At 40.4% G+C, this 8,916-nt stretch overlaps 1 long non-coding RNA gene across 1 annotated transcript; it reads left to right on the forward strand.

Moving 5' to 3' along the window:
* The first annotated feature begins 299 nt into the window (after positions 1-299).
* Positions 300-7,110, forward strand: LOC133383455 (uncharacterized). The gene is made up of 3 exons (XR_009762301.1): positions 300-382; positions 2,445-2,542; positions 5,155-7,110. It is a non-coding gene; the product is annotated as an uncharacterized LOC133383455 (long non-coding RNA).
* The last annotated feature ends 1,806 nt before the right edge of the window (positions 7,111-8,916 follow it).

An 8,916-nucleotide genomic window follows, 5' to 3' on the forward strand; every position in this document is an offset into this window, starting at 1 on the left:
TTGCAGAGTTATCCATGAAGTATGTGGAGGGTACAGTCTGATGATTGTTTTGTTTAGATAAAACATGCTCTCTTAGCTTGGGATCCGGTCTTGGTTGTTCAAGCAGTTTAAATAAAGGTTTAAAGTTCATTTTTGCCGGTGCTGGGATTTCTGAGTTTTTGTAGTTTTTAGATTTCTTTATATTCTTTGTTTGCCTTAACTTTCCTCTCCCACCAGAAATGACCTGGGGCTGCTGATGTTTGTTCTTCTTCTTCTTTTTTTATTTTTATCTGTTTCTTTTACAGATGGCTGCTGCTGTGAAGAGTCAGGATCCACCACGGGCGGCAATGACTGCTCCACATTATCACATGCAGTAAGAGACCCCCTATATTTCACCAAGGTGGTAAGTAGGTTGTTAGTTTCAGTGATAAAGGATTTAATTAATCTCAGTTCCTGAAAGATAATGTGTTGCCAGTCAGGTTCTGCTGGTTTAGAATCATCAAGTGCCGCAGATACTGACGAACATAATTCAAGGGATCCAGGAGAGTTGAAAATGGAGGAGTTTCCATTGAGTGGCTCATGATAAGAGTCAATGGTGACAGGTTCCGAGGGTGGTAGATCGTCAGATAAGTTAAAAGGGTCATAAGAACATTTGAAGCCTGCATCTATGAGCTCCTCCTCTAAGTTTGTAACTGATATTCTAGCAGCATTCTCTGTATATTTATTTACTAAGAAGGATTTTCCCAATGGCCATTCATGAGACATTGCCCGTGTTGGGTATTTTAACTGAGAGATTTGTGTAGTCCTAAAAGGACAGGGTGTTTCTTGAGCACGGGGAAAATAATTAGTTATTTTTGTTTGTCGATCCTTTAATCCAGTTCCGTCCTCCATAACTGAGCACTTCCCCACTTCCTTATATTTATACTAGCAAAGATCTTCCTTTAAAATCGTTACTTGCAGCCAATGCACTGGGGTTCTTACACCCCTCACTCCAATCTATCTGTTGATATATTTGCCTCACACCGCTTTGTACTCAAATTAGAAGGCGTTCTAATTACTCTCGCATAGATTGCAGCATAGATTATAGCAGTGAATTGCAGCAGTTAGTCAGGTTAATGGTTAAGTATGTGAGGCTTCGCTCTGCTGCCTCTCTTTTATTACTTTTAACTGCTGTCTTGAGTAATAAAGAACCTCAGCAGATCAGCTTGGCAAAGGAGACTCAAAATTCAAAATTCCAAGTTATGTTGGGTATTATTTCAGATATAATTGCTACTAGCTCCACGAGCCACTGGATAAGTGTCTTACCCGGGGGAGGATCCTCACCGGAAAGCCAGTCTCTGCAGGTCATTATGAGTCACATTTAACAGATACAGTAGGGCACCGCTTATACGGCAAGTTAGGGACCAGACCCCTGCTGTAAAGCGAAAATCGCTGTAAAGCGGAACATCGATCAGCTGTAGTACGGGGAGCTCCTCCCACAACAGCTGATCGATGTTCCGCTTTTCTCCGCTGCCTTCCTCACATGCCTGTTTGCCGCCGGTTCGTTTAAGCACTCGCCAGCCCTCCAAAGCCTCCCAACTGTGGGAGGAACATTTCCAAGCTCTGATGATGCAATCAGAGCATCGGGCGCCATCAGTTGCATCTTTGCGGTATGACGGAAAATCACCGCAAAAATGAAACAAGCGCCACAAATACGGGACAGGGTTACAATTTAAAACCGCCGCATAAACGAAGCGCTGTAAAGCGAAGCGCTGTAAAGCGGGGCCCTACTGTAAGGGAAATAATGAGGAAATTGCACCTTCTCAAGACCAGCTACTGACTTTTCAGTGACAAAGGATCTTGACAATTTTTGTTGTGGTATTTTAGTTGTTACTTGCAGAGAATCTGCCCTTGCATTGAAGCTTTGCTTGTTTTTCATGTAGTCAAGCAACCCACAGAAAGTGGGTATAAAAAGCTACATTCAGTGGCTGTTTTTGAAGTGTTTCATTTGTCAGCAGATACCAATAATATAACTCACAAGGCAATATAGAATTATGCTCTTTGCTTTTAAATACCTAAATCCAGCCTGATGTTTGTGGTTAATTCACTCCTTCCAACTCCACAGCTCTCTTGCTATATAACTGCTGGCTTAAATGGAACATCACTGAATAATATGAAATTCAATATGGGAGGGAATAGAGTCCATATAACCCATTTCCTGCAGTTATGTGAGACCGCTATACATTCCCCAGTTCCCTTTGCTCCATAAGAATAAGCTACTGCAATAAACAAGCAAAAGTACATACTAGACATTGGCCACTATTAAAATTGGGTAACAGACCATAACGTCCATAAATGAGGTCTTGCAATATTAACAATAAACAAGGCATTTGAGCAGGTGCCCTTAATTCTGTCAGGGGTATAAAGTCTGCAAAATGAGCACACAAGAAGTCATAAAAACTTAATTGAAAGTTTGTGTTTATTAGCTCATATGTTATATGAAGATGTGCCCACACACCACAAAGGGCAGAAGCTTCACACACGTGACCGCCTACTGAGTGACTGCGCATTCTGTAAAAATTAGGTAAGAAGTAGAAGTTCAAATGAATTGTCTTTCCTCTTCATGCATTTCTGGCATAATGTAAATAAACTTCACAGATTTTAAACGCGTAAGGTGTTTTTGTAACTTGCCTATGCATTAAAATGAGAACTATGCTAAAGATTCATTAATTTTGATATTCACTTCAAAATTAATATATTTCATCCACCAGGCCTAATTACTGGGGGAAAATGCTCACCCTGTTGAACATTTACATTGTTTTGGTGCTGTTCATCATCTTTGGTCTTCTTTGGCTTCTGCTGCTTCACATTATTTTTGCTGCTTTGTTCTCACTGTTCCTGGCCTCATTTGTTCTCACTGTCCTTTGATCTGGTTAAGTTTTGGTGACCCATGTGATTTTGTCAATGAAATCAAGTTCTGATGCCATGGATGCCTGTCAATGAAATCAAATTAAAGAGCAATGAGGACAGTGAAGGCAAAGATGAAGGAAAATTATGCTGAGGGGGTGGGGGGAAGAAGGATGAGAAAAAAGCATCAAAACGATGCCAATACATTCACAAAGTTTTAAAAAATGCTGAAAATGGGTGGGCGTTTCAACATCCCCTTCCCCACAGACAATATAATAAGTTGGGGCTCAGCCCTAATTTAAAATCCCACGAACTATTTTTTGTTCATCCTATATCTCACTGAAGAGGATGTGCAAACCTGCACCCTTCCTCTACAACGTTGCATGAGCATGGTGGCAGTGGCACGGGACTAACCTTAGAGGGAAGTGGGGTGGTCAGGAGCATGTAGATGCTATGAACGCTGAGCCTTCTTTCATATATTCTTTGTGCCTGCTCACTCAATAACAATGCAGTGGAGAAGCAGCCAGTCACTTTGGGACCAAGTAAGATTTTGTTTTGCCTGTGGAATGGTTTGGGGTGGGTATTTTTGCATAGTCCACAGCAGCTGTTGCCAACCTTTTTGGACCAGTGGGCATATTTTGAATTAGTTCTGTTGGCACCATTCACAACATGGTTCCTATGGTGGTGTGGCATAACACAAAAAGTCATTGATTCTCTCGGACAATCTCAGGCTTATCCTAGGTAGTTAGGTATGTACTGTTGGTCCTGATTATGGAAATCACACAATATTTTCTTTCTCATTGCTGTCTAATAACAACAGGTAGCATTCTCCAGTAACAGGAAGAATATACAATGTGGCCAGACCACAGTCTCATGCACATGCATACATTCACTGCACACATTTCTCCTAATAAACACATTTTTGTCTGCAGTTATGACTAATGAACACATTTTGGTGAGCAATGTCTCCCATATAACGCATTTTATATATTATTTTCACTAATATATTCATTTATGCACACTTTCCTCTAATATATGCATTTTTGTAAACAATGTTTGGTTGGAGAACTGCATCACAAATTTTGGATAAGTGCATTTGAAGGACGGTTGTGTTTCAGTTCTCATATTATTTTGGAAAGTGCAAATGTGATAGATTTGGCTTTGGCTTAAAATGTGAACTGAATCGAATTTCTCATCCATCCCTAATTGCAGCTAAGTATTGTCTTTCTATCATAAGCATCCTTCATCACTTTGAAAGAAGATCTTGATTTCATTGGGCAAAATTTAAGGCTAGAGAGAGTCACTGAACAAGTAAAACATCAATGATAGAATTGTAACTGAAAATGTGGGTAAGCGGGGGTTGGTACTAATGGGATATTGCTTCAGATTGACATTTTAAAATCAGAGTATTTGTTTTAGACAGATTATTGCCCCATCACCTCTATCTATACATAATCTAGATTACTTGACACTCTTGTACTACCATCACAAGTCCTCTTCTTTCAAATGCCTAAACTGCATTACTGCTTGTGAAGATTAACAATTTTGGATCCCACCTTATTTATTATTTATTTATTTATTACATTTATATACCGCCCCATAGCTGAAGCTCTCTGGGCAGTTTACAACAATTAAAAACATTAAAAACTAATATACAAATTTAAAAACACATTTTTTTAAACAAACAAACACATGTTAAAATGCCTGGGAGAAGAGGAAAGTCTTAACCTAGCACCGAAAAGATAACAGTGTTGGTGGCAGGCGCACCTCATCAGGGAGATCATTCCATAATTTGGGGGCCACCACTGAGAAGGCCCTCTCCCTTGTTGCCAGACTCCCAGCTTCCCTCAGAGTAGGCACCCGGAAGAGGGCCTTGGATGTTGAGCGTGAGTATGGGTGGGTTCGTGTTGGGGGAAGCGTTCCATCAGGTATTGTGGTCCCAAGCCGTTGTTGGACTACAACTTCCATCATCCGCTGCCAGCTTTGCCAATGGTCAGAGATGATGGGAGTTGTAGTCCAGCAACATTTGGGGACCCAAAGTTGAAGAATATGCTCCTGAGGGAACTGAAGCTGGACTACAACTCCCATCATACATTGGCAGGGGCTAATGGGAGCTGGGAGGGTATCTGGAGGGTCACAGAACTCCCATCCCTACTCAATATTTTCTTTCCTGTTTTTCTTCTGTCTTTATTTTATTTTATATTGCTGGGCAAAACACTTTCATTATGCCACAGCTGAGGGACTTATTTATTTATTATTTGATTTATATCCCACCCTTCCTCCCAGCAGGAGCCCAGGCTCATCCGCCAAGCTCATCATTCCAGCCATCTCCTGGCAGCACAGAGTGGCCCTATCAAGAAGAATACACAAGTGTCTGTTGCAAAACATAACAGCGCTAAGAAATATACAGTTTAGAAGCCAATAACTGCCTGCAAAGGGACCTGCTGCAAGGAGATGAACGGCCATAAGGACAACTCTGTTCCCATTGTAACCAAAACTCAACTAGGACATTGTTTCCCTGCTCCCCATCATAAGAAATAACCAGATTTTAGAGGAAATTTCATTGCAAGAGATTGTTATATTGAGCATGCCTATAGGAAGAGGGGCTCCCTCTAGATCATTAGACAGATAGAGACTCTAGGTCTCATGCAGAATTAAGGAGCTCAGTTAAATATCAGTCCACAGCAGGAATTATTAATTAATTAATTTATATCCTGCCCTTAATGGAACGGACCAAAGAATTTCAGAAGAAAATCACCCTGTGCTTTATAGATTACAGCAAAGCCTTTGATTGTGTAGATCATGAAAAACAATGGAATGCTTTAAAAGAAATGGGGGTGCCAGAGCATCTGATTGTCCTGATGTGCAACCTATACTCTGGACAAGAGGCTACTGTAAAGATAGAATATGTAGAAACCGATTGGTTCCCTATCAGAAAGGGTGTGAGACGGGTGTATTTTATCACCCTATTTGCTTAACCTATATGCAGAATATATGATATGGAAAGCGGGATTGGACCAAGATGAAGGAGGTGTGAAAATTGGAGGGAGAAATATCAATAATTTAAGATATGCAGATGATAATGTACCACTAGCAGAAACCAGTAATGATTTGAAACAAATGCTGATGTCAGTTAAAGAGGAAAGCACAAAAGCAGGACTACAGCTGAACGTCAAGAAGGCTAAAGTAATGACAACAGAAGATTTATGTAACTTTAAAGTTGACAGTGAGGACAGGATTGTCCAGGATTATCAATACATTGTCCAGGATTACCAGTACCTTGGCACAGTCATTAACCAAAATGGAGAAGATAAGAAATCAGAAGAAGGCTAGGACTGGGGAGGGCAGATATGAGAACTTGAAAAGGTCTTCAAATGCAAAGATGTATCACTGAACACTAAAGTCAGGATCATTCAGTCAATGGTATTCCCGATCTCTATGTATGGATGTGAAAGTTGGACAGTGAAAAAAATGGATAAGAGAAAAATCAACTGATTTGAAATGCAGTGTTGGAGGAGAGCTTTGTGCATACCATGAACCACGAAAAAGACAAATAATTGGGTGTTAGAACAAATTAAACCAGAACTATCACTAGAAGCTAAAATGGAGTTATCAGGCTTTGGACACATAATGAAAAGACATGATTCACTAGAAAAGACAATAATGCTGGGAAAAACAGAAGGGAGTAGAAAAAGAGGAAGGCCAAACAAGAGATGGATTGATTCCGTAAAGGAAGCCACAGACCTGAACTTACAAGATTTGAATAGGGTGGTTTATAGCAGAGATGCTATTGGAGGTCGCTGATTCATAGGGTCGCCATAAGTCGTAATCAACTTGAAGGCACATAACAACAACAAAGCCAGCCCCCAGAATGTCATTCCCATGATATGTGGTAATGCCAAGCATTTTAGGATTGTGATAGGTCAATAATTGTTACGGGCCTTGTCTTATCTCAGATTTTCTCCTTTTTCTATGCACTCACCCTGGTCATGTGTTTGCTTAATTTTACTGAGACCTCAACATTTTCACAGTTCCTGAACCTGATTCCTTATGTCAGCCTAAAATTTGCTGAAGCCTAGAAACTACGACACTTCTCAATTCTGATTCTTTAAAATAGGGCTCATCCACGCAACAGTTTAGTGTGTGTTTGGTGCTACTTGCATCCCCTTTTAATTCGCGTGGTTCACATGACGTTACTGGCAAAGAGAAGCTATCACACAATCCCCCCCCCGTAAATCCGTACTAACCCAGTCCTCTGATACTAACCCAATCTGCTGATAATAAAAAAAGTTTAGAACAATACAGCTGTGCTCCAGTCCACATGTCTTTTCAGACCGTTTGCTTTGATGCTTTTTAGTGCAGAGCTTGGAAAAGTTACTTTTTTGAACTACAACTCCCATCAGCCCAGTCCAGTGGCCATGCTGGCTGGGGCTGATGGGAGTTGTAGTTCAAAAAAGTAACTTTTCCAAGCTCTGTTTTAGTGGGTGGGTGAATTGTCACTTTCAGCTGTTCTCCTTTCTCCACCCACTAACTCTCCCATGAATTCCATTTTGTTTCCAGTGGTTTATCTAGCAACTTCTGACTGCTGTCATCCCCCCTTCACAGTTTGCTGCAGCTGTTCCTCCCTTTCTCCCCGAGCAAACTTCCTTCACTCCTTTTGTTTCCTAAAAAAATCTAAAGTGGATTTTTTTAAAAAAGTCACCCAAAAATATCAATATTGATATTTTCTGAAAATATTGATATTGTTATATTTTTTAAAAAATATTGATATTATGTTGATTTGTTTTTCCAGCAGGGAAAAATTAACTCAGAAAAAGCAAGGGGCAGCGGGGAAAGGGGGAGCAGATGACCTCACTTCTTTTCAACCGCCATCTTTAGGAAGTGGGGGGGCAAGAGGGAGTGGAAATACTGCTCAGGTCAAAAATATTTGCACATGCCCAGTAACTGAGCAACTGGAGGGAGTAAAAATGTAAACTTGGAGGGTGGGGCCACAAGGAAACAGCGACACAAATCCTTCTCAGAGGAATGCCTACTTGTGTGAATGGAATGGAATGGAAAACAATGGATTTGAAGCTACCATTGAGCACGAAGTGTGGACCTTGCAAAGCTATTACAGTGGTAAAAGCTGTGTATTTGCTATGAAGAAATGCTCCCATGTGGACAAGCCCATAGTCACAAGATGTCCCAAACAAAACTGTAAGACTTTGTCATCTTTATATCCGTGTACTGTCTCTATAATGACTAATCACGCTATTGTGCAAATACAGCACTTAGCAAGTAGCTTACAGCAGGTGATCAATCACCTCACCATTGTGAAGGTTAAAATAAATGAATTAGGTGCACATGGACAGCCTTGGAAGGAAAGATATTAACGCCTAGTTCCCACTAAGGCACTAAACCTCTATTGGAGCATTTCAGACTATAGGTGACAGCTCCCATGACTGAATGCTTCTCTATGCAAAAAAAACGCTGCACATAGAAATCAAGTAGGTGAGGGTGAGGAAGAAGATTAGGATAGAGCCCATTTCTTGACATAAAGTTTTCTATGTTGATTGAATTGTTTTTGTATGGAAAAAAAACCTTCCATCTTGTACACCTTCGCTTGTAGTGTGAAGTGGTAGCACCTAGACACAGGTGTACCACCTCAGTGAAAACTAAGCCTAAATAAAATGGGAAGTTCTGGGAAAAGAGGAGGATTCTAGAGAAAGCAAAGCAATATACTTTTTGGTGCAGGGTAATGATCTAAAAATGTATTCTGTTGAATAATCAAACACAAATGTGACATCACATTTCAACTAACATATCTTGCCACCCTGGGCTCCTACTGGGAGAAAGGGTGGGATATAAATCAAATAATAAATAAATAAATATGTTACTTATTGTCATGATTTTGCTACCCCCAACTCTCCCCTTTGACCCATGATTTTTAGTATGAAACTTTCCTTGTGAGGAGCTGGTGAGGTTGGCCACAGCATACCATTAAATTTTGGTAATTCAAAGCAAGAACCCAGTGCAAAACTTGATTAAACGTATTATAGGTCTGTGTATGAC

Source organism: Rhineura floridana, chromosome 1 (genome assembly GCF_030035675.1).
Source record: "Rhineura floridana isolate rRhiFlo1 chromosome 1, rRhiFlo1.hap2, whole genome shotgun sequence".
Lineage (NCBI taxonomy): Eukaryota > Metazoa > Chordata > Lepidosauria > Squamata > Rhineuridae > Rhineura > Rhineura floridana.